We start from the raw sequence: 26659 nt of genomic DNA, 5'->3' as shown, positions 1-26659 counted from the left end.
CTACTGCCTACAAGCAATTTCTACCTGGTGCTAGAGAACCTATATGCTTATCACAACAACCTAGCATTGTGCATTGGGACTTAAATTCATGATATTCTTTGTTGTTAATTTTACAGACAGAAGGACATTTCTGCACAGATCAGTGAATGACTACAAATGTATTATTGTTCATTTATTTCTGAGAGAGTGAGAGAGCGAATGAGCTTTAAAGTGAGAAAGTTAGATGGGTGAAGATGAGACAGGGACTTTTGTTCAGGGAACATTCTCAATCGTCTCAAAAACATCAGTGTGCTCGTTCTTCTAAAATGACAAGTCAGTAAAAAGAGCTTTCTCTCTTTCCCACATCTTGATTTAACTAGTTTAATTAGTTGAAATACTGTCTGAAAAGCATATTTCCTTACAAGCACTTTTATTCAACAAGACAAAAGCTTTTTTCCTTAGATGTAAATTCTCCTTTGCTTCTACTCAACCCTGCTATTTGCTTATCTCAGTAATGCCTTTTCTTTGTCACTCATTTTTTTAAATAGAATTCCAACTTCCACTTTATCCACATAAAATGGTACATCATTTTGCATTCTGCAAAACATGTATGCTCAAGCAATTAACAGGAAATTTATAAAAATGGCCAATGTACCATTAATAAAAATGGCCAAATCTGTGTACAAAAGCTATTTTCTCTGCGTAGTGTTGTGGGGGTTTACAGCATGAGCCGTGCATGTAAGAGGATGGTCAGAGGCAGGGAGACACATTGGAGGCTAGTTAAATGCCCATTGGTATTAATTGGTTTTAAAATCATAACAGGGATGTCGTCGAGGTAGATGAAGATGAACCGGTTCAACATGTCACGGAGAACGTTGTTAACCAGGGGCTGGAACACAGCTGGAGCGTTGGTCAGACCAAATGGCATAACCAGACATTCGTAGTGTCCGCTGGCCATGTTCAAGGCTGTCTTCCACTCGTCCCCTTCCCGTATCCACACCAGATGGTAGGCGTTCCGCAGGTCCAACTTCGAGAAAACGGTGGCTCCCTGGACCGGCTAGAAGGCCGAGGCGATGAGTGGTAGCAGGTAGTGGTTCTTAACCGTGATGTTATTGAGCCCCCGGTAGCCGGTACATGGGCGCAGGGTTTTGTCCCTCTTCTCCACAAAGAAGAAACCTGCGCTGGCGGGGAAGGCAGAAGGACGGATACACCCTGCAGCCAGGGAGTCCTCGACATAGGTCTCCATAGCCTTGGTCTCCGGACCCGACAGAGAATACAGTCGTTCCCGGGGTGGTGTGGTGCCCAGGAGAAGTTGAATCCCGCAGTCATAGTGTTGATGCAGAGGAAGCGAAGTGGCCCGGGCCTTACTGAAAGCCTCCCTGATGTCCGGGTACTCCGCAGGAACGGCGGAAAGGTCAGAGGCTATTTCCAAGCCCACAGGAAGATGTCCCGGGGCAGGCTGTGCCGACTTCAGGCAATGGGCATGGCAGAACGGGCTCCAGCCCCTGATGGCCCCAGCAGTCCATTCGATGAGGGGATTGTGTCGCTGGAGCCAAGAGAATCCCAATACCACGGGAACCTGAGGAGACTTAATAAGCATGAACTTGATAGGCTCGCTGTGGTTCCCTGACACCCGCAAGTTGATGGGAGTGGTATTGTGGGTGACCCTGCCTATAGAGCGCCCAACCAGCGCTCTAACGTCCATGGGAATGGAGAGGGACTGAGTGGGGATGCCCAGCTCTGATGCCAGGGTAGTGTCCAAAAAACTCTCATCGGCCCCAGAGTCGATGAGTACCCGGAGATATTTCGACTGGTTCCCCCACAGCAGGATGGCATGGAGAGGGGTGCGAGGAAGGGGAGAAGGAAAGTTCTCCATATGGTCCACCAGAGTACTCGCCCCTACCGTTGAGCCTGGTCTTTTAGTGGACAGGTAGACACGAAATGACTGGTAGTCCCGCAATATAGACAACACTTTGTGTTAAGCCTGCATAAACGTATGGCTTGAGACAACCTAGCTCTGCCTAGTTGCATCGGCTCGGGAAGAGGCGAATTGGCAGACTTCGGAGACTCTCGGTGGAACTCGGGTAGCCTCGGATTCTCTCGGAAACGTAGACGTCGGGGACTTCCGGGATGCCTCGGAGGTGAGGTAGAATCCTTGGGTGGGTGCGTGGAACCGGAAACGGACCTCCTCTCCTTCCTATGTTCCCAAAGCCGCCCATCAATCCGGATGGTCAAGGCGATGAGCGAGTCGAGATCCGTCTGCAGTTCCCGGGCTGCGAGCTTGTCCTTTACTTCCTCAGATAATCCGTGCAGGAACGTGTCAAACAGGGATTCTGGGTTCCAGGCACGATCGGCAGCCAACGTGCGTTTGCCACACTGCGGGATTCTTGCCAAAGCTGGAGTAACTTCTGGGCAGCCTCTCTCCTGGACAACAGAGAATCGAAAACCTTCTTCACCTCAGCCACGAACTCCTCCAGACTGTAGCACACGGCAGACTGTTGTTCCCACACTGCTGTAGCCCAGGCGAGAGCCCTCCCGGACATCAGCGTGCTGAGGTACGCTATCTTCAAGAGAGCTGAGGGGAAGGAGGAAGGCTGCAGTTCGAAGATGAGCTTCTGCCAAGGTCTGGAAACCTTCCATAAGACCACGAAGCTACTCCTCGTGCCTTCCAATGGTGGCTCCTTGGGAGGAGATGGCGTTGCGGAGCTGGTTCGAGTCTGCTGGGTCCGTCATGGCCAGTTCGTACTATCACGGCTCAAGAAAAGACCCAGATGCAGACAGTTCGAATAACGGACATTTATTATATAAACAGGGGGCAGGCAAAGGACAGGTCAAGGGCAGGCAGAGGTCGGTAGTCCAGGGCAGAGTCCGTAAGGTATAGAGTGGCAAGCAGGCTCAGGGTCGGGGCAGGCAGAGGTCAGTAATCCAGGGCAGTGTCAAAACGGTACAGAACGGCAGGCAGGCTCAGGGTCAGGGCAAGCAGAAAGATCAAAACCGGGAAAACTAGAAATCAGGGCTCAAGATAACAGGTGTACGAAAAACACGCTGGTAGGCTTGACGAGACAATACGAAATGGCAACAGACAAACAGAGAACACAGGTATAAATGCACAGGGAATAATGGGGAAGATGGGCGACACCTGGAGGGGGGTGGAGACAAGCACAAAGACAGGTGAACCAGATCAGGGTGTGACATGTCTTCCATTTGGTGCCTTGTGAACACAACCCAGGCTTTCAGTACTTTAATATAGCCACACAATGCTAACGTTAGCATAGATTAACACAACAATATAGGCAGAAATGTTGCAGACTGCAGGAACTATCAAGCAACTGTAGAAAGCAAAATGAAATCTGTGTGTGGTTAATCTTTTCCACCACATTTTATGCAGCCATCTGTCTTTTCCAATCATTGTCAAGCAATCCTAAGGTTCATCCACCTGTTAGATGTCATTGGGCCCTGGTACATTAGAAAGCATTGGTGCAACAATAACTTCATAGACACACAGCAAATGGCATCATATACATATTAACCTTTCATCCCTAGCTGCTTCGTGTTCAACATGACAAGGAATAAGCATTAAGTTGTGGCCCACTTGTACGGTGCACATTTTAGGACATCCCTACTCTATGACAAAATTCCCTGTTCTGTAATTTGCCACCATTCACCCGCCATGAGACTTAATGAAGGGTGATCGAGACCATGCCTCCTACCTTTGTTCTTCTGTGTAAATAATTCCTGAACATACCCATGAAGTGCACGTATATTGAGGTACATATGTACCTCGATGTCGATTGAATATGTATTTATGTATGAATTCTGATCCTCCTCACACAATATTGACCCTGGGGGTTTCGACCAAGACAGATGGATCTTAATCATAGAAATATAATCTATTGAATGTATTCTACTTCTATGACTATGATCTTACAGTTTTTCTCAAGCGCGTACAAGCATTTTTTGGATTCTATGTTGAGATGCAGAGAAGGAAGTTGGGTTAATTCTAAGTGACTTTGGATTACTCCTAAATCATCGTCTCAAAGATTGTGACCTTCCAGTGTAGAGCTTTGCTTTGGTGTGGCTGAGGCCTATACAGTCATACCAGTTGTGTTCCTCCATTGTATTCACCTTTCCTTATTTCTATTGTGGATTGTGTTTCTTTGTGCCAATGGAAAGTCTACAAAACTATGAGGAAATCAGCATATGTATTGAATAGATGGAATTGGATTGTGATACCGATGAATATATAATATATATAATAATAAATAATATGCCATTTAGCAGACGCTTTTATCCAAAGCGACTTACAGTCATGCGTGCATACATTTTTTTTTGTGTATGGGTGGTCCCGGGGATCGAACCCACTACCTTGGCGTTACAAGCGCCGTGCTCTACCAGCTGAGCTACAGAGAACCACAAAAAATGAATGAATCTTGCAAACAATGGTCTTACATTTTTAGTCATTTAGCAGACGCTCTTATCCAGAGCGACTTACAGTTAGTGAATACATATATACTTTTATTTATACTGGCCCCCCGTGGGAATCGAACCCACAACCCTGGCGTTGCAAACACCATGCTCTATCAACTGAGCTACATCCCTGCCGGCCATTCCCTCCCCTACCCTGGACAACGCTGGGCCAATTGTGCGCCGCCCATGAGTCTCCCGGTCACGACAGAGCCTGGATTCGAACCAGAATCTCTAGTGGCACAGTTAGCACTGCGATGCAGTGCCTTAGACCACTGCGCCACTCAGGAGTCTTATTTGTATTTTTATATATATATATATATATATATATATATATATATATATATATATATATATATATATATATATATATATATATATATATATATATATATATATATATGTATGTATATATATATATATATATATATATATATATATATATATATATATATGTATGTATATGTATATATATATATATGTATATGTATATATATATATATATATATATATATATATATATATATATATATATATATATATCAGGAATAATATTTAATTTGATGTGTATGAAATTGTTTAGTGAAATGTGCATAAAAGGAGAGTAATTGCCCATAAATCTGCACCTTTACATAGTTGTCCTTCCAATTTTGATCATCATGATTTAGTGACTGCAAAGAAAATGTATCGATCTACTGAGATTTTTAAAAGACAGACTAACTTTCTGTTTTGTGGTCTTGGACTCAACAGATAAATGTTGTGTTCATCTTTTTGCAGGCAGTCGTGTTCTTTTTAAGAATGTATTTGCAATTTTGATGGTATAATAGTTGTGTGAAAGCGCATTTACTGTTTTGCAAAATAACAAAGAGTTCTGTGTCTTGTGGACTCGATTTTGAAAATCGATAACGTTGTTCAACAGCAATGTGATATATGATGCAGTACATAAGAGGTTGCCTACTTCCCAACCCTCTTTTTGAAGAGTGTGTATGCTTTTGTTCCATTCCTATCTTAACTCTCCAAATTCACCGAATCAAGGTCCCGTTGAGCTGCTGATTGGTAGAACCAAGGTTGTTAAAGCAGGGCTGGAATAAAAGCCTGCACACCCGGTAGCTCTATCCTGGAGGAAAGTTGCCAAATTAGCAACCCATGCAGTAGGCTACATCTACCCATGTGAATCCTTTTTCAATTCAAACAGACCTATGCATTTGACAAGACAAGAACATATATCTCCTATAAACCACCATCAACAATAACGTACCCCAAATGAGATGGTGCTCTAGGAAAATATGACGTGTTCATGCTCGGCTCAGTGAGACGACAGAGGAATAAACTGTCACCTGATTTTATAATTAATCACATAGTGCAACACTACCCCCTAGTGTCCATTATGTGGAATTAAATAAATATGTGGTGACCAGGGTTAGTGGGGGGTGCCACTCAATATTAGGAAGGTGTTCATAATGTTTGGTATACTCAGTGTATATCAGTAGGCTGGCTAATCGGTAGGTTTGTGTTTATGTGTGTGTTCTGTTCTGTTTACAGGGAAACATATCCCAGCATGTCACAGTTCTTTTAACAGGAAAAGGAACACCAGCTATTCTACCTGACAAGGGACACTGAGGATTCAACATTCGAAAGCCCAAACCCTGGGTAAGAGGGGCTCTGTGAATGTGGTCTGGAACGTGTGCAGGTGGGTCAGTGTGTCAGAGGAGACACTGTAGAAGAACAGGGTGCCGGCCGGCCAGTCCAGATACACCCCTACTCTCTGGCACCGGGAGGGGGGGACAGGTATTTCAGTCCTATTATTGTGCCAAGCACAGTAATAGTTACTATAGATGCTCAGGCACCAGGACTTGTCATTGAGTCCAAATTCACAGTCATTATTACCAATCCTCCTCTCCTGATTCCTCTATAAAGTATTCATCCCCCTTGGTGTTTTTCCTATTTTGTTGCATTACAACCTGTAATTTAATTTGGATTTCATGTAATGGACATACACAAAATAGTCCAAATTGGTGAAGTGAATTGAAAAAACATAAAAATAAAAATAACGGAAAAGTGGTGGAGAAGTACAGATCAGGGTTGGGTTATAAAAAAATATCAGAAACTTTGAACATCTCACAGAGCACCATTAAATCCATTACTAAAAAATTGAAAGAATATAGCACCACAACAAACCTGCCAAGAGAGGGCCGCCCACCCAAACTCACGGACCAGACAAGGAAGGCATTAATCAGAGAGGCAACAAAGAGACCAAAGATAACCCTGAAGGAGCTGCAAAGCTCCACAGCGGAGATTGGAGTATCTGTCCATAGGACCACTTTAAGCCGTACACTCCACAGAGCTGGGCTTTACGGAAGAGGGGCCAGAAAAAGCCATTGCTTAAAGAAAAAAATAAGCAAACACGTTTGGTGTTCGCCAAAAGGCATGTGGGAGACTCCCCAAACATATGGAAGAGGTACTCTGGTCAGATGAGACTAAAATGGAGCTTTTTGGCCATCAAGGTAAATGCTATGTCTTGCGCAAATCCAACACCTCTCATCACCCGAGAACACCATCCCCACAGTGAAGCATGGTGGTGGCAGCATCATGCTGTGGGTATGTTTTTCATCGGCAGGGACTGGGAAACTGGTCAGAATTGAAGGAATGATGGATGGCGCTAAATAAAGGGAAATTCTTGAGGGAAACCTGTTTCAGTCTTCCAGAGATTTGAGACTGGGACGGAGGTTCACCTTCCAGCAGGACAATGACCCTAAGCATACTGCTAAAGCAAAACTTGAGTGGTTTAAGGGGAAACATTTAAATGTCTTGGTATGGGCTAGTCAATGCCCAGACCTCAATCCAACTGAGAATCTGTGGTATGACTTAAAGATTGCTGTACACCAGCAGAACCCATCCAACTTGAAGGAGCAGGAGCAGTTTTGCCTTGAAGAATGGGCAAAAATCCAAGTGGTTAGATGTGCCAAGCTTATAGAGACATATCCCAAGAGACTTGCAGATGTAATTACTGCAAAAGGTGGCTCTACAAAGTATTGACTTAGGGGGGGTGAATAGTTATGCATGCTCAAGTTTTCTGTTTATAAAAAAAAATATTTCTTGTTTGTTTCACAATAATAAATATTTTGCATCTTCAAAGTGATAGGCATGTTGTGTAAATCAAATTATACAAACCCCCAAAAAATCTATTTTAATTCCAGGTTGTAAGGCAACAAAATAGGAAAAATGTAAAGGGGGGTGAATATTTTCGCAAGCCACTTTACGTCACTCCTATCCAAGTTAACCCGCTCCACTCTGATTCCCAGTAACAACGTCCAGTCAGACTCTCTCTACACAGCACCTGTTGCCAGACCTGCAATCTCTCTGGGTGATCAGGATAGGGCTTGCCCTCTCTCACCCATTCCATTGTGTTGTTCCCCTCAGACAGAGAGTGCTGTCTGTATGCTGTGTTTAGATCCAGTGTGAGATCAAAGGCATCTGATGGGGAGACCAAGACACAACATTATTACAGCTCATGTTTGTGCAATCAAGTATGCCAACCACAGGAGGTTGGTGGCACCATAATTGGGGAGGATGGGCAGGTAGTAATTGCTGGAGCGGAATAGGTGGAAAGGTATCAACAGCATCAAACAAATGGTTTTCATGGTTTCCTTATTTTTGATGCCATTCCATTCGCTCCATTCCAGCCATTATTATGAGCCGTCCTCCCCTTCCAGTCCACCAGAGAGCAGCTTCACTCCTGAATCTCCTGGGTGATACTAACTCAAGTCCAGGTCTCTCAGGTGGGAGGAGTTTGACCTCAGAGCTGAGCCCAGAGGAGTACAACATCTTTCTGTGATGTTACAGCCATTCAGCCTAAATGAAAAGTATAACAGGCAATGTTCAGGAATTTGTGTGTGAATTGTTATTTCAGAAAAGTAGCAATATGATGTTTTACTTTGGTACGTATTCTGTCTGAAGATTACATTTTGAATATCCATGTACTTACAGAGCTGTTCTGGAGGCTTTGACCACTGGCAGCAGCCCCAGAAGTCCCTCCTCTGATCTGGAGTATTTAATCAGGTCAAACACATCCAGCTCCTCTTCTGAAGTCAGCAACACAAAGACCAGAGCTGACCACTGAGCAGGGGAGATGTTGTCTTCTGAGATACGTCCTGACCTCAGGTAGCTTTGGATCTCCTTCACTAGAGAATGGTAATTCAGCTCATTCAGACAGTGGAACAGATGGTTGATGCATCTCTCAGAGGAGGATTTGTCCCTGATCTTCTCCATGATGTACCTGACTATCCTCTTATTGGTCTGTGAGATGCTTCTTGTCTGTGTCAGAAGGCCTTGGAAGAGAGTCTGATTGGACTCCAGTAAGAGGCCCAGAAGGAAGAGGAGGAACAGGTCTAGGTGTCCACTTTCACTCTGTAAAGCCTTGTCCACTGCATTCGGGAGGAAGATGAAATGGTTTTCTCTGAACAGTGTCAGCAGCTTTGTAGAGGTTGATTGTGGTCCAACCATTAGATTCACATTGTTGTTGATGAATGATAGGAACACATAGACAGCAGCAAGAAATTCCTGGATGCTCAGATGAACAAAGTAGTACACCTTCTCCTGGTACAGACCACAAGATCTGTGGGCATACTCCTGAGTACACTGATGCTTCTCTGACAGCAATGCCACACTCTTTCAGGTCTTCGTCATAAAAAATCAGATTGCCCTTCTCCAGGTGTTCAAAAGCCATCTCATGATGCTCTCTTTATTCCAGTGGGGATCTTTCCCAAGATACTTCACATTCATCAGTTTGGACTGAAATATCAGGAAGTATGTGTACATCTCAGTCAGAGTCTTGGGAATCTCTCCTCTCCTATCTGAATTCAAAATGTCTTCAAGAACTGTAGCTGGCACATGATGTGGAGACTCATTGATGTCTTTACGTGTGAGATGATTCTCCTGGCCTGGTACTCATCACTCAATCTCTTCCTGAAGTACTCCTTCTGTGGGTCATTGAATCATTGTACCTCTGTCATCTGGTCAACACACCAAGGAGGGATCTGATTGGCTGCTGCAGGTTGTGATGTTACCCAGAGGAGAGCAGAGGGAAGCAGATTCCCCTTGATGACGTTTGTCAGCAGCACATCCACTGAGATTGACTCTGTGACATCACACCAGCTTTCGTTGTTCTTGAAGTATAGAGGAAGTCGGCACTCATCTAGACCAATGAAATACAAACAGAACTTCGTACTTGTCATAGTTGGAGATTCCTGATTCTTTGGTTTCCATAAAAAAGTGATGAAGAAGTTCCAACAAGGTGTGTTTTTTCCCCTTCATCAAATTCAGCTCCCGAAAAGGAAGTGGAAATGTGAATTGAAGATCCTGATTTGCTTTTCCTTCAGCCCAGTCCATTATGAACTTCTGTACAGAGACTGTTTTTCCAATGCCAGCGACTCCATTTGTCAGCACAGTTCTGATAGATTTGTTTTGTCTAGGTAAGGGTTTAAAGATGTTGTTGCATTTCATTGGATTCTCGTGTTGCTGGTCTTCTGGATGCTGTCTCAATCTGTCTCACCTCATGTTCATTATTGACCTCTCCACTTCCACCCTCTGTGATGTAGAGCTCTGTATAGATCTTATTGAAAAGTGTTGGATTTCCTTGTTTAGCTATTCCCTCAAATACACTTTCAAACTTCTTCTTCAGACAATATTTTAGTTTCCGTTGGCTCCACATGGAAGGCATATCTACAAAACCCAACAATAGAGTGGACATAAATGTTACCAGAGCTTTGATTTACTACATTCAGAATCTCAAGATGAAAGTCTGTATGTGCAAAACATTTTTCAAATTATTTAGAGAGATCAGCCAACACTATACTAAGATATTTACTTTGTTTGGCTAATATATTGTGTATTCAGCATGAAACCTACAGACTAATTGATACATAATTGGACAATCTGATTGTACCTAACTAATGGGCTTTTTAAAGCAACATACTTTGTTTGGCTCATGTTATATAAACTTAGAGATCTCTTACTTTTCTCCAGTGTATCAGCAAGTTCATTCTGGTTCATGTTCCTCAGGACGTGCAGTGTGATCTTCAGATCCCCCTCTCTGGCACTGCTCTCCTGCTTCTCATCTTCAGCGTTCACCACTTCCTCATCCTTCTCAGACCCACAAAGCATTCTGGGAGATCTGGACTCAGAATCCTCTTGATCCTCTTCAGCTCTTTCTTCACAAACGTGATATTCTCTTGAAGTGACTGAACACACAAAATAAAAGAGTTGAGCTCAAAAGAACATCAGTGTTATAGCCCCGACCCAACACCTTAGTCATTACGCCAAGCGATCCAAACCTATTTGATGAGGTCGCTAGTTGTTTATGGTCGCTACTTAATTATACAACTATGCTTTTATATGAATCACTTCATTTTACTTTTCAATATTCTGTACTGACATAATTAAGACCACTCTACAACACCTCACCCTGAGTACGGAGGACAGGTCTGTTTTGATTACTCTGGGCAGACTGACCTCTGGGAATCTCTGACTGTGATCTCTCCTGTTGGTCTCTGTGGACAAAACATGATTATGCGCTTTCCTCTATACAGTGGGGAAAAAAAGTATTTAGTCAGCCACCAATTGTGCAAGTTCTCCCACTTAAAAAGATGAGAGAGGCCTGTAATTTTCATCATAGGTACACGTCAACTATGACAGACAAAATGAGAAAAAAAATTCCAGATAATCACATTGTAGGATTTTTTATTAATTTATTTGCAAATTATGGTGGAAAATAAGTATTTGGTCACCTACAAACAAGCAAGATTTCTGGCTCTCACAGACCTGTAACTTCTTCTTTAAGAGGCTCCTCTGTCCTCCACTCGTTACCTGTATTAATGGCACCTGTTTGAACTTGTTATCAGTATAAAAGACACCTGTCCACAACCTCAAACAGTCACACTCCAAACTCCACTATGGCCAAGACCAAAGAGCTGTCAAAGGACACCAGAAACAAAATTGTAGACCTGCACCAGGCTGGGAAGACTGAATCTGCAATAGGTAAGCAGCTTGGTTTGAAGAAATCAACTGTGGGAGCAATTATTAGGAAATGGAAGACATACAAGACCACTGATAATCTCCCTCGATCTGGGGCTCCACGCAAGATCTCACCCCGTGGGGTCAAAATGATCCAAAGAACGGTGAGCAAAAATCCCAGAACCACACGGGGGGACCTAGTGAATGACCTGCAGAGAGCTGGGACCAAAGTAACAAAGCCTACCTTCAGTAACACACTACGCCGCCAGGGACTCAAATCCTGCAGTGCAAGACGTGTCCCCCTGCTTAAGCCAGTACATGTCCAGGCCCGTCTGAAGTTTGCTAGAGTGCATTTGGATGATCCAGAAGAGGATTGGGAGAATGTCATATGGTCAGATGAAAACAAAATATAACTTTTTGGTAAAAACTCAACTCGTCGTGTTTGGAGGACAAAGAATGCTGAGTTGCATCCAAAGAACACCATACCTACTGTGAAGCATGGGGGTGGAAACATCATGCTTTGGGGCTGTTTTTCTGCAAAGGGACCAGGACGACTGATCCGTGTAAAGGAAAGAATGAATGGGGCCATGTATCGTGAGATTTTGAGTGAAAACCTCCTTCCATCAGCAAGGGCATTGAAGATGAAACGTGGCTGGGTCTTTCAGCATGACAATGATCCCAAACACACCGCCCGGGTGTGTTTGGGATCCTGGAGTGGCCTAGCCAGTCTCCAGATCTCAACCCCATAGAAAATCTTTGGAGGGAGTTGAAAGTCCGTGTTGCCCAGCGACAGCCAAAAAACATCACTGCTCTAGAGGAGATCTGCATGGAGGAATGGGCCAAAATACCAGCAACAGTGTGTGAAAACCTTGTGAAGACTTACAGAAAACGTTTGACCTGTGTCATTGCCAACAAAGGGTATATAACAAAGTATTGAGAAACTTTTGTTATTGACCAAATACTTATTTTCCACCATAATTTGCAAATAAATTCATAAAAAATCCTACAATGTGATTTTCTGGAATTTTTTTTCTCATTTTGTCTGTCATAGTTGACGTGTACCTATGATGAAAATTACAGGCCTCTCTCATCTTTTTAAGTGGGAGAACTTGCACAATTGGTTGCTGACTAAATACTTTTTTTCCCCACTGTATACCTGGAGGGTACACACACACTGAGAATGAGAACCATGGGACTGTGTTTATTGGCTCAGGGCATTGACTTGTACGTGTCTATCTTACACACACAAATATTTCAAATACTCCAGATATTGAAGGACACATGACTACTCTGAATTTATAAAATTATCAAATCTCTTACCTTATCTCAGTAGAAAAGTCTACCTTGCTGAAATTATCTGGAAGTACCATTGACCAGTCACTCTTCATGGACACACAACTGGGTACAGGTGAACAGTGACGTGTATTCATGGATGCCAAGGGAAGGCAGGCTTCCCCAAAAAATTGTCCAAGAAAAAAAGAACAAACATATAAAATAATAATGTATCTTTCGTCTCTCTTTGTTTTAATATTTTTCCTTCAATTCGCAAGAGGCTGAATGTATCTCACCAGAGAAAGCATCCGAGTGAGCGAAACAGCGCCCCTCTGTCTTTGTATGTGTAGGCCATCTATTTGATGCTGTCTGGTCAAAAAGATTATGACATTGTCACTGCCCGTAGCATTGAAAGCAAGGGAAACCAGGGAGCATTTGACCTCCCTTGATAAAAAAAAAGTATAAAATAATCAGCTTTGATCTAAACTGAGTAAGCTCAACTGTGAATGGTCCTGGCACACCAAAAAAAAAGTGTCAAGGGATGCCAGTTGGGATTTGGCGTCACTCCTATCAAATTGCATTGAGAGAATACGTCATTGACAGAAGCAACTTGAATTGTTGCATCTCATTGTGTTGTTGTCCTCCGGTGGCTAGCTAGCAAAATTGTCCCTTTCCTAAATTAACCATGGATGGAGATGGGGATTTGGACTTGTGGTTTTACTTAATTATCCGTACTAGCCAATGATTATAATGTTGAGCTGTAGCTAGATGTAGCTAGATGTAGAAGGCTAATGTTAACTAGCTAACGTTTCCCATGAAAGGAAGTTAGGCTAGCGAGCAAGCATTTTAGCCAGGTAGCCTAGGAGAAGTGTGATAGACTGTTTTGGCAACATGAAAGAGAGGAGGATGGCATTGGCGTTTCTCTAATATAGGGTGAGTCAACATGTTTTTTCTATTTGCACGCATTCACACACGCACACACACACAGAGAAATCTGAACCATGGACAGGCACATCATATTTAGCTTAAGTTGATTGGACTAAATTGTTTTGGTATATTTTAGTTGTCACTGTTTTAAACTAAGCATATGTGATTTGATGATATTGAAATGTTGAAGTTGAAATAGTGCTGGAATAGTGGGGGCGGCTGATGTTTTCTTTGCGACTTGCGGTAACTCTCTGTGGTTCTAAATCAATAGTTGTTTAGTGGTCCGAAAATTACAGAAACATTAACTTGCTTGACCATACTGTGGGTCATGTAACTGTTTGTTACAAGCAATATGCTTTGTGGACTTCACCGGACAGAGATTGCTCTCCGGTTTTGTGATGAAACAAAGGTGTGGTTGAATTTATTCTGCCACTGTGTCTTCTTATTGTCTCGGCCTTAGGCCTCTATATCACTGTGGCAAGGCATATGAACTAACAGGTTATAGAGCAAACAACGCAATTATCACAACACACACAGTGTGTCACGACTCTTATTTGTTGAGTCAGGTTGTGGTTTTCTATGTTGTGTATATCTATGTTGTATAGGTTCTAGTATGTGTATTTCTATGTTGGCCGGTGTGGTTCCCAATCAGAGGCAGCTGTCGCTCGTTGTCTCTGATTGGGGAGAATACTTAGGCAGCCTATTGGCACTAGTGGGTTGTGGGATCTTGTTCCGTGTGAGGTATGTTGTTTGTGTACCTTGGACTTCACGTTTCGTTTCGTTTGTTGTTTTGTCGTTGTTTATTCGGTTCTAATAAACATGTATGCATATCACGCTGCGCCTTGGTCTGACCCGTTCATGAATGATCGTGACAGAAGTTCCCACCAAACGAGGACCAAGCAGCGTGCCCAGGAAGAGCGAATTGCCATGTCACAGGTGGGCAAATGGTGGTCATGGGAGGAGATATTTGCGGGGAAAGGGCCATGGGCAAAGGTAGATGCCCAGGCAGGAGAGGAGCAACGGCAGCACAGAGGAAGCCGGTCGAGGAAGAAGCCCGAGAGACAGCCCCAAGAAAAAAAATTGGGGGGGCTAAGAGGGTGGTTGGCGGAGCCTAGGGTTAGAGCAGAGCCAACTCCCCGTACTCACGCGAGAAGGCGTATGACTGGGCAAGCTCCATGTTATGCGGAGCTACGTACTGTGTCGCCAGTGCGCCGGCACAGTCCTGTACGTCCTGTGCTTGCACCACGCACGTGCCGTGCGAAGATGGGCATCCAGCCAGGACGGGGTGTGCCGGCTCAACGCTCCTGGTCTCCAGTACGCCTCCTCGGTCCCGCATATCCTGCGCCAGTTCTACGAGCTGTATCGCCAGTACGCGTGCACAGCCCAGTGGGTCCTGTGCCAGCGCCCCGCACGTGTAGTGCGAAAGTGGGCAGCCAGCCAGGACGGGTTGTGCCAGCTCTCCGCTCCAGACCTCCAGTCTGCCTTCGCAGCCCGGCCCGGCCTGTTCCTGCCACTCGCACCAAGCTAGTGGTGCGCATCGCCAGCCCGGCCCGGCCTGTTCCTGCCCCTCGCACCAAGCCAGTGGTGTGCGTCGCCAGCCCGGCCTGTTCCTGTCCCTCGCACCAAGCCAGTGGTGCACGTCGCCAGCCCGGCCCGGCCTGTTCCTGCCCCTCGCACCAAGCCAGTGTTGCGCGTCGCCAGCCCGGCCCGGCCTGTTCCTGCTCCTCGCATCAAGCCAGAGGTGCACGTCGCCAGCCCGGCCCGGCCTGTTCCTGCCCCTCGCACCAAGCCAGTGGTGCGCGTCGCCGGCCCGGCCCGTTCCTGCTCCTCGCATCAAGCCAGTGGTGCGTGTTCCTAGTCCGGTCCGGCCCGTGCCTGCTCCTCGCACCAGACCAGTGGTGCGTGTGTCCAGTCCGGCACGGCCCATGCCTGTTCCACCGGTGCCTGGTCCGGCACCGGTCAGCTGCTCCACTCCGGAGCCAGAGCAGTCCGCTCCACCGGTGCCTGATCCAGCTCCGGTTAGCTGCTCCACTCCGGAGCCAGAGCAATCCGCTCCACCGGGGTCCAGTCCAGCTCCAGTCAGCGGATCCACTCCGGAGCCAGAGCAGTCCGCTCCACCGGTGCCCAGTTCAGCTCCGGTCAGCTGCTCCACGCCGGAGCCAGAGCAATCCGCTCCACCGGGGTCTAGTCCAGCTCCGGTCAGCGGCTCCACTCCGGAGCCAGAGCAGTCCGCTCCACCGGTGCCTGATCCAGCTCAGGTCAGCGGCTCTACTCCGGAACCAGAGCAGTTCGCTCCACCGTCGTCGGGTTCAGCTGCAGTCAGCGGTTCCAGTCCAGACCCAGACGTCAGCCCCTCTCCAGGTTCGGGGTCTCCCACACCAGGGTCCAGACAGGGCTTGGAGTACAGTGGGAGGAAGGAGAGGGGAAGCAGCGTGCCGAGGTCCAGACCAGACCAGGGGCGCAACAGGGAGGCGGAGAATAGGTGGTGGTCACGCCCGGAGCCGGATCCGCCTCCGAGGCGGAATGCCCACCCGGCCCCTACCCTGTTAAGTAAAGGTTGTGCGGTCAGAGTCCGCACCTTTGGGGGGGGGTACTGTCACGCCCTTTACATTTTCTATGTTGTGATTGTCTATGTTGTATAGGTTCTAGTATGTCTATTTCTATGTTGGCCGGTGTGGTTCCCAATCAGAGGCAGCTGTCGCTCGTTGTCTCTTATTGGGGAGAATACTTAGGCAGCCTATTGGCACTAGTGGGTTGTGGGATCTTGTTCCGTGTGAGGTATGTTGTTTGTGTACCTTGGACTTCACGTTTCGTTTAGTTTGTTGTTTTTGTCGTTGTTTATTCGGTTCTAATAAACATGTATGCATATCACGCTGCGCCTTGGTCTGACCCGTTCATGAACAATCGTGACACAGTGCCTTCGGGAAGTATTCAGACCCTTGACTTTTTCTTTATTTTGTTACGTTACAGCCTTATTCTAAAATTGATTACATAAATTAAAATCCTCAGCAATCTACACACAATACCCCATAATGACAAAGCGAAAAAAGGTTTTTAGAAATTTTAATAAATAGAAATACCTTATTTACATAAGTATTCAGACCCTTTGCTATGAGACACGAAATTGAGCTCAGGTGCATCTTGTTTCCATTGATCATCCTTGAGATGTTTCTACAACTTGATTGGAGTCCACCTGTGGAAATTCAATTGATTGGACATGATTTGGAAAGGCACACACCTGTCTATATAAGGCATAGGCCCACCCAATGGGGAGCCATGCCCACCCACTGGGGAGCAAGGCCCAGCCAATCAGAATTCGTTTTTCTCCACAAAAGGGCTTTATTACAGACAGAAATACTCCTCAGTTTCATCAGTTGTCTATGACTTGGATAGACAACTCTAGTGCCCAAAAGCCTGTTTTAACATAGGCAGTGCAATTGAGAAAATTCACAATTTTGAAGCAGTCAACTGGGTGGGACTTCCCATGGGTTAAGGAAGGATCACATAATTCTATCCAGGTCATCAGGAGGGGTCAGCCGATGAATTATACTTTTGAGCAAACATTCCATAACCGCAGGTTGCAGTGAATCACCAACCTTGGCTTTATACCTGTTTGAACAATGCATTCCAGGTGGCAGTATTTTTTCTTTCAGTATGTTTTCCAAGTCATAGAAGTAGTAGAAGAATAAATATAATACTTTAAAATGGAGATAGCCTCAATGGCGCTGTCCATGCTTTTATAGATGCCATAATGGGACAGATAAAAAGATAAGAGGTCTATCCAAGTCTATGACCTATTGAAAGCACAGAAATCCATTGAAATCTATTGAAATCCACATTCTGTGTTCTTGATATTGTGTTATCTTGATCAGAATGATCCTATCTGATCCTTTTCTGTAAAACTAGCAAAAAATAAGCCAGGTTGATCTGATCCTGGATTGCAAATAAGGGGATCACACAATCCTGATCATTTTTATCCAGATTAAACGTTTATAAAAACTGAACCCAGACCATACATTTTCTTTACTATAACCAAGCATCAGACAAAACATTTCACTATTAGTTGGGTCCTTACCTGGGGGGGGGGGGGGTAATTGAGCTCTCAACTGGCTACAAGACCTGATAAACATGCCCAGCAGAAGGGAGGTGTATTCAGCAAGAAGGGATGACTCAACCCCTCAGTGGGAGAGAGGGAGAGAGTGATTCAGGGCTCTAGCATGTTGACTTGATGAAATTGACTCACTGGACTCAGAGGTGTTTGAGTTCATACTGGTGATGACACTGGCTGCTCACTTGGTCCCTCTGGGCTTGGATCCAGCATGTCCCTGTTACAGCTATCTCTTTAAGACGGTGTCTGCAAACCCGTTGCAGGAAACAAGTAGTTCTTACTGGACAACTTCAGATAGTACCTCCTTGTTTTACTCTGCTTTCTTCTGTTTCATGCCAAATTAATATGACCCTGATTTAACTAATGGAGGGCTTAATGATTGGGTAGGGAATGTTTTCCTTGGTACTTTGGGCTTAATCAATAGATATGAATAGAGGGAACAAGGAATGGGTAAAGAAAGGATCCCAGAATTCTATCAAGGCCAGCAGGAGAGGTCAGCCGATTAATTATACTTCTGAGCTAACATTCCATAACTGCAGGTGGCAGTAAATCACTAGCCTGGGTACCAGTCTATTTGTAACATTACGTTGACATGGTTTAGGTGTATTTGTAGGCACACTGATGAAGGTGGGTAAAAAAAAAGACAGTGAAATGAAAATGTTGAACAGCACTGGGACACAACAATAGTAAATGCCAGGTCATCAAAAAACAAGTAGGGCCAAGACAATCTTCATATGATTAAAATGCCTTTATTATAATGGAATGTTGAATAGAACGCCCCCCTTCACCAGGGAGAACAATGATAGAATGAGTACAACATGTCTTCTATTGGTTAGAAACAATACAGTCATTGGTGGACAGAACACAACTATCCCCATCCTTCTCCTGTCTACAGTAAATTCCAGACATTTGACAAGCCAAAGACTCAAGACTCATTATTGACTATTGTTGCTATTGAGTGTTTCTAATACATAATCTATCTTCAAATCAAAACAATTGACATTTCTAGTGAGTAAAACATCTTAAGTACATGAAGGGGAGGAGAGTGAATGGAATGTTGTATACTTAAGCAATAAGGCCCGAGGAGGTGTGGTATATAGCCAATATACCATGGCTAAGGGCTGTTCTTAAGCACGACGCAACGCGGAGTGCCTGGATACAGCCCTTAGCCATGGTATATTGGCTATATACCACAACCCCCCGAGGTGCCTTTTTGCTATTATAAACTGGTTACAATTGTAATTAGATCAGTAAATAGTCATTTTTTGTCATACCCATAGAATATGGTCTGATATACAATGGCTTTCAGACAATCAGCATTCAGGGCTCAAACTACCCGCTTTATGAATTGATTTATTGAACTTTAAACAAAAGGTAAAGTCAGATGGATTTATCTAAAAGGTAATCACAGAAACAAGACTAGAAGGCCAGTCTGTTCCTCTTTAGACCGAGAGATAACTGTTATTACACCAAGGAGGATACTCTACTACACAATATACACTATATACAACCTTCTAGACTTTCATGTTTGTCCATTTTCCACTGAGATTATTTGTGTGCTGCATCTAAACAGGAAGAACAATCACAAACTCACAGACAGAAACACATAGGATAGGGCTGGCCCTCTCTCACCCATAACACTGTGCTGTTCCCCTCAGACATAGAGAGCTGTCTGTTTGCTGTGTTTGGATCCAGTGTGAGCTCACAGGCATCTGATGGGGAGACCAAGACACAACATTATTACAACTTATATTTGTGAAATCCCGTCAGCAAATAATATGTATTGGTCTTTAGCTATGTATCACAGTATGAACAATTGGCTGATGTCTGACTGTAGACCAAACTTTACATTCAGAACTCCTTTATTCTTTGGTTGAAATTAAGAGTTTGATAATGTTAGCTAACTCCAGGAACTAACACATTTCACTATCTGGAACTTGAGTCGGAATCTTTGTGGGATCAGATCAGTCTACCTAGCCTCCACAACCCCGTTTCAGCTCAATACATTTGAACTATAGGTTATTATTCCTTAAAGCAGTCATAACTCACATTTCTTAGGCCATGGTTTCAAACATCACTGTCCACCATTGTCCACACTGTAGGGAAATTCAGTATCACAATTACACACATACATACACACAAATAAACAAACAAACTGGCACACACACACTAACATGCACACACATACAAGGTTCATGTGTGTGTAATATGAATCCTGATTGACACAAACCCTCAACATACTTGAGTGTCTCCAGTCTGGATCATCCAGTCCAGCAGAGAACAGCATCACTCCTGAATCTCCTGGGTGATTGTAGCTCAGGTAAAGGTCTCTCAGGTGGGAGGGGTTTGACATCAAAGCCGAGGCCAGAGAAGCACAGCCTTTTTCTGTGACCAGGTAGCCTGACAGCCTGAAGAGAGTTGATCATGATTTCTATATGTAGCATTTCCACATTACAAACCAAAACCATATTACCGCTATAGAGTGGTGAGGAGGAGGAGCTTTTTCTCTTGTCAATTAACTAATGACATTCCTGGATTAATCATAAAATTAATAAAGTCCGATTTAATCAACAAATGCGATAGTCAGTTAAAAAAGTTTAAGGGTGCAAGACTGTATACATACAGTATCTGGCTGTGTTTGCGAAATCACTACATATCCCATCGAGCAAAGCGTGGAGAGACTGCCCGCTGTCACAGTTCCAAGACCAGTCAGTAACGTCCAGCTAACCCTACGCCAATTACATTTTAGTCATTTAGCAGACGCTCTTATCCAGAGCGACTTACAGTTAGTCACATTATTATTATAATACTTTTTTTTTTTTTTTTTTTTTTTTTTTTCATACCCCCTGTGGGAATCGAACCCATAACCCTGGCGTTGCAAACGCCATGCTCTATAAACTGAGCTACATCCCTGCCGGCCATTCCCTCCCCTACCCTGGACGACGCTGGGCCAATTGCGCGCCGCCCCATGGGTCTCCCGGTCGCGGCCGGCTACGACACCGGTGGATGACACCGGTGTCATTAGTCGACACCGGTGTCATCCATCGACTAATGACACCGGGATCTCAAAACTGAGCTTGGATCTACCTTAAGTAGCAATGATATCCTTAGCCACCATTGTCTTACGACAGATATGACTATTCAACAAAACAATAAATAATTTTCAAGTTTCTTAGTTACATAATTGTATAACTAGCAAAGGAGTTTTAAAGTTGAGATCGCAGTATTTATGAAGTTTGGCAATGAGGACGAAAAATAGCATAGTTCAGCTATTTTAGCCAGGGAAAATGAGCTCGGGACAGGATATAGCTGGCGCACATGCGCACTAGGCTAATTCAGGAGACAGATTGTAATTTTTATGCCCTGATGTCAGGAGCTGGTGGCGAAAAGTTAGATTAAACAACTCAGAGATTGAAACAAATACATCGGATGACAAATATTTAAGGAGAGCCAATCGATATACAATCCCAAAATCAGCTGTAACTGTTTATAGTAAAACAGAGCTTAACACGATGTTTGAGTGAACCTTATCATTTGTTTGACAAGTACAATAATACTGACCTCAGTGTCTCTAGTCTACAGTGTAGTTTCTCCAGTCCAGCAGACAGCAGCTTCACTCCTGAATCATGCAGATCATTGTCACTCAGGTCCAACTCTCTCAGATGTGAGGAGTCTGAGCTGAGAGCTGTGACCAACACATCACATAATTTTCATCATAGGTACACGTCAACTATGACAGACAAATTGAGAAATAAAAATCCAGAAAATCACATTGTAGGATTTTTAATGAATTTATTTGCAAATTATGGTGGAAAATAAGTATTTGGTCACCTACAAACAAGCAAGATTTCTGGCTCTCACAGACCTGTAACTTCTTCTTTAAGAGGCTCCTCTGTCCTCCACTCGTTACCTGTATTAATGGCACCTGTTTGAACTTGTTATCAGTATAAAAGACACCTGTCCACAACCTCAAACAGTCACACTCCAAACTCCACTATGGCCAAGACCAAAGAGCTGTCAAAGGACACCAGAAACAACATTGTAGACCTGCACCAGGCTGGGAAGACTGAATATGCAATAGGTAAGCAGCTTGGTTTGAAGAAATCAACTGTGGGAGCAATTATTAGGAAATGGAAGACATACAAGACCACTGATAATCTCCCTCGATCTGGGGCTCCACGCAAGATCTCACCCCGTGGGGTCAAAATGATCACAAGAACGGTGAGCAAAAATCCCAGAACCACACGGGGGGACCTAGTGAATGACCTGCAGAGAGCTGGGACCAAAGTAACAAAGCCTACCATCAGTAACACACTACGCCGCCAGGGACTCAAATATTGCAGTGCGAGACGTGTCCCCCTGCTTAAGCCAGTACATGTCCAGGCCCGTCTGAAGTTTGCTAGAGTGCATTTGGATGATCCAGAAGAGGATTGGGAGAATGTCATATGGTCAGATGAAACCAAAATAGAACTTTTTGGTAAAAACTCAACTCGTCGTGTTTGGAGGACAAAGAATGCTGAGTTGCATCCAAAGAACAGCATGGGGGTGGAAACATCATGCTTTGGGGCTGTTTTTTCTGCAAAGGGACCAGGACGACTGATCCGTGTAAAGGAAAGAATGAATGGGGCCATGTATCGTGAGATTTTGAGTGAAAATCTCCTTCCATCAGCAAGGACATTGAAGATGAAACGTGGCTGGGTCTTTCAGCATGACAATGATCCCAAACACACTGCCCGGGCAACGAAGGAGTGGCTTCGTAAGAAGCATTTCAAGGTCCTGGAGTGGCCTAGCCAGTCTCCAGATCTCAACCCCATAGAAAATCTTTGGAGGGAGTTGAAAGTCCGTGTTGCCCAGCGACAGCCCCAAAACATCACTGCTCTAGAGGAGATCTGCATGGAGGACTGGGCCAAAATACCAGCAACAGTGTGTGAAAACCTTGTGAAGACTTACAGAAAACGTTTGACCTGTGTCATTGCCAACAAAGGGTATATAACAAAGTATTGAGAAACTTCTATTATTGACCAAATACTTATTTTCCACCATCATTTGCAAATAAATTCATTAAATCCTACAATGTGATTTTCTGGAATTTTTTTTCTCATTTTGTCTGTCATAGTTGACGTGTACCTATGATGAAAATTACAGGCCTCTCATCTTTTTAAGTGGGAGAACTTGCACAATTGGTGGCTGACTAAATACTTTTTTCCCCCACTGTATTTAGTTTTGCCCGTATTAAGCATATGTTTAAAATCAGTAAGGGCTTCCTGCACAACTACAAAATAAGACTTTAGCCTTGTTACAGACAGGTCAGTAGTCGAGGCAAGTGCGTACATAATAGTATCATCCACATATAGATTCAATTAAAACATTTTAAAAGAATGACCAATAGCATTTATATAAATAGTGAAAAGAACAGGTCCTAGTATCGACCCCTGCGGAACACCTTTATGTAACTCAAGAAATTCGGAATTAACGCCAATCAATTACGATGGCCTAAGTTCTGTCACTAAGATAATCATGAAACCAAGAGCAGACGTCAGAGCCCAGGCCAATCGAGGACAACTTGTTCAGTAAAATAGCATGTTCAACAGTATCAAACGCTTTTGACAGGTTCACAAACAAGGCAGCACAATTCATTTTAGTGTCTAAAGCAATTACAATATTATTAACAACTAATGTGGTTGCTGTGATAGTGCTGTGCCCTGGCCTAAACTCAGATTGATTTATATTCAAAACACCATGCTCAGATAAAAAAAAATGCCTTTTTGATCAGTCTTACACATTGATTCCTCAGTTGCCTAAAAGATTGCCAATCCGGTCCAAAGCCTGTGTTCCTGGCCATGATCTAGCCAACATTTCTCTTATGAATCACTTAGGATAATTCAGGAATTAACCAGGTATTTGATCTACCTTTAACGCTGAGAGTTTTGAAGGGGGCATGATTATCTACAATAGTATTGAAGACATTAGCAAAAAAGCTTCAAGCTAAATCAGGTTCAGGGATAGCTGAGATACAATCAAGGTCACTAAAATAACAATTATGTCAAAACGTTTTTTTAAGTTCCTTGTCCACTGCATTCTGTGTCAGCTTCACTGTAGAGGTTGATTGTGGTCCAGCAATAAATTAACATGACAATAGAAAATGTGAGAACAAACACACAACGCTACTCACCTCAGTGTTTCCAGTCTCCTGCAGTCCAGCAGTGAGCCGCTTCACTCCTGAATCATGCAGATCATTGTTACTCAGGTCCAACTCTCTCAGATGTGATGAGTCTGAGCTGAGAGCTTTGGCCAACACTTCACTGCAGTTAGAGGTAAGATTATACCTATTCAACCTAAATACACAATAGAAATTATGAGATATTATGAAATGAACATGAAATGAACATGAAAATGTGCGAACAAACAATGCTACTCACCTCAGTGTTTCCGGTCTACAGAGTGGATCCTCCAGTCCAGCAGAAAGCAGCTTCACTCCTGAATGTTGCAGATCATTGCCATTCAGGTTCAGCTCTGTCAGGTGTGAGGAGTTTGACCTCAGAGCTGAGCCCAGAGGAGCACAGAATCTTTCTGTGAGGTTACATCCATTCAGCCTAAATGAAAAGTATAATATTCAATGTTCAGGACTTTGTGTGTGACTTGTTAATTGAGAAAAGTAGTAATAGGATGTTTTACTTTGGTATGTATTCTGTCTGAAGATTACATTTTGAATATCCATGTACTTAGAGCTGTTCTGGAGGCTTTGACCACTGGCAGCAGCCCCAGAAGACCCTCCTCTGATCTGGAGTATTTCTTCAGGTCAAACACATCCAGCTCCTCTTCTGAAGTCAGCAACACAAAGACCAGAGCTGACCACTGAGCAGGTGAGAGGTTGGCTGCTGAAATGCGTCCTGAGCTCAGGTAGCTTTGGATCTCCTTCACTAGAGAATGGTCATTCAGCTCATTCAGACAGTGGAACAGATTGATGCATCTATCTGAGGAGGGTATTTCCCTGATCTTCTCCTTGATGTACTTGACTATCCTTTTATTGGTCTTTGAGCTGCTTCTTGTCTGTGTCAGAAGGCCTTGGAAGAGAGTCTGATTGGACTTCAGTGAGAGGCCAAGAAGGAAGCGGAGGAACAGGTCCAGGTGTCCATTCTTACTCTGTAAAGCCTTGTCCAATGCGTTCTGAAAGAACAGTGTCAGCTTCTTTGTAGAGGTTGATTGTGTTCCAGCCATTAGATTCACATTGTTGTTGATGAATGATAGAAACACATAGACAGCAGCAAGAAACTCCTGGATGCTCAGATGAACAAAGCAGTACACCTTCTCCTGGTACAGACCACACTCCTCTTTGAAGATCTGTGTACACACTCCTGAGTACACTGATGCTTCTCTGACATCAATGACACACTCTTTCAGGTCTTCCTCGTAAAAAATGAGATTGCCTTTCTCCAACTGTTGGAAAGCCAGTTTCCCCAGTGACAGAATGCCATCTTCATTCCAGCACAGACCTGTCTCTTCTTCCCCAAGATACTTCACATTCATCTGTTTGAGCTGAAATACCAGGAAGTCTATGTACATCTCAGTCAGAGTCTTGGGCATCTTTACTCTCCTATCTGTATTCCAAATGTGCTCATGAACTGTAGCCGAAATCCAGAACAGAAGACTGGAATGTGAATCATGATATGGAGGCTCCTTGTTGTCTTTACGTGTGAGACGATTCAACTAGCCAAGTTTTCATCACTGAATCTCTTCCTGAAGTACTCCTCCTTCTGTGGGTCATTGAATCCTCGTACCTCTGTCACCTGGTCAACACACTCAGAAGGGATCTGATTGGCTGCAGTAGGTCTGGATGTTATCCAGATGAGAGCAGAGGGGAGAAGATTCCCCTTGATTAGGTTTGTCAGCAGCACGTCCACTGAGGTTGACTCTGTGACATCACACAAGCTCTCATTGTTCTGGAACTCTAGAGGAAGTCGGTACTCATCCAGACCATCAAAGACAAACACAACTTTGTACTTGTTATAGTTGGAGATTCTTGATTCTTTGGATTCCATAAAAAAGCGATGAAGAAGTTCCAACAAACTGTGTTTTTTCCCATTCATCAAATTCAGCTCCTGAAAAGGAAGTGGAAATATGAATTGAAGATCCTGATTTGCTTTTCCTTCAGCCCAGTCCAGAATGAACTTCTGCACAAACACTGTTTTTCCAATGCCAGCGACTCCCTTTGTCAGTACGGTTCTGATATTGTATCTTATCCAGGGAAGGGTTTAAAGATTTTGTTGCATTTGATTGGTGTCTCGTGTTGCTTGTCTTCTGGATGCTGACTCAATCTGTCTCACCTCATGTTCATTATTGACCTCTCCACTTCCACCCTCTGTGATGTAGAGCTCTGTGTAGATCTTATTGAAAAGTGTTGGGTTTCCTTGTTTAGCTATTCCCTCAAAAACACTTTCAAACTTCTTCTTCAGATGAGATTTGAGTTTACGTTGGCTCCTCATGGTAAGCATATCTACAAAACCCAACAATACCAGAGCGTTGATTTACTGTTTTCAGGATTTCAAGCTGCACCAATCATGTTCAATTCTTAACAGGGACTATCCTCCACCACACTAAGACATCTACATAGTTTAGCTCACATATCACAAATGTTATAGTGAATTTAGAGACCTTATGATACTTTACTGTAGGCTATAGTCTGATAACATGCATCTAACTATTGGGCTTTATAAGCTAATAGACCTTGTTTGGCTAGCCTTATAAAAACTTAGAGATCTCTTACTTTTCTCCAGTGTGTCAGCGAGCTCATTCTGGTTCATGTTCCTCAGGACGTGCAGTGTGATCTTCAGAGCCCCCTCTCTGGCACTGCTTTCCTGCTTCTCATCTTCAGTGTCCTCCACTTCCTCATCCTCCCTT

The 26659-nt window shown here is 44.0% G+C and overlaps 1 pseudogene across 1 annotated transcript; it reads right to left on the bottom strand.

Annotated features, from left to right (window-relative positions):
- Positions 1-1036: 1036 nt before the first annotated feature.
- LOC311134074 (NACHT, LRR and PYD domains-containing protein 3-like) lies at positions 1037-26244 on the bottom strand (annotated as a pseudogene). Its single transcript has 10 exons — positions 24484-26244; positions 24181-24304; positions 24005-24096; positions 21323-21446; positions 20003-20169; positions 19394-19473; positions 10599-10682; positions 8558-9039; positions 6052-6242; positions 1037-1525 (listed from the first exon to the last, which is right to left on the bottom strand). The product of its transcript is annotated as an NACHT, LRR and PYD domains-containing protein 3-like (transcript).
- Between the last annotated feature and the right edge of the window lie 415 nt (positions 26245-26659).

The sequence above is a fragment of the Coregonus lavaretus genome (genome assembly GCF_964263955.1).
Source record: "Coregonus lavaretus genome assembly, chromosome: 8".
Lineage (NCBI taxonomy): Eukaryota > Metazoa > Chordata > Actinopteri > Salmoniformes > Salmonidae > Coregonus > Coregonus lavaretus.
The sequence above is the reverse complement of the archived record's forward strand: the minus strand, read 5'-3'. Positions and strand labels throughout refer to the sequence as shown.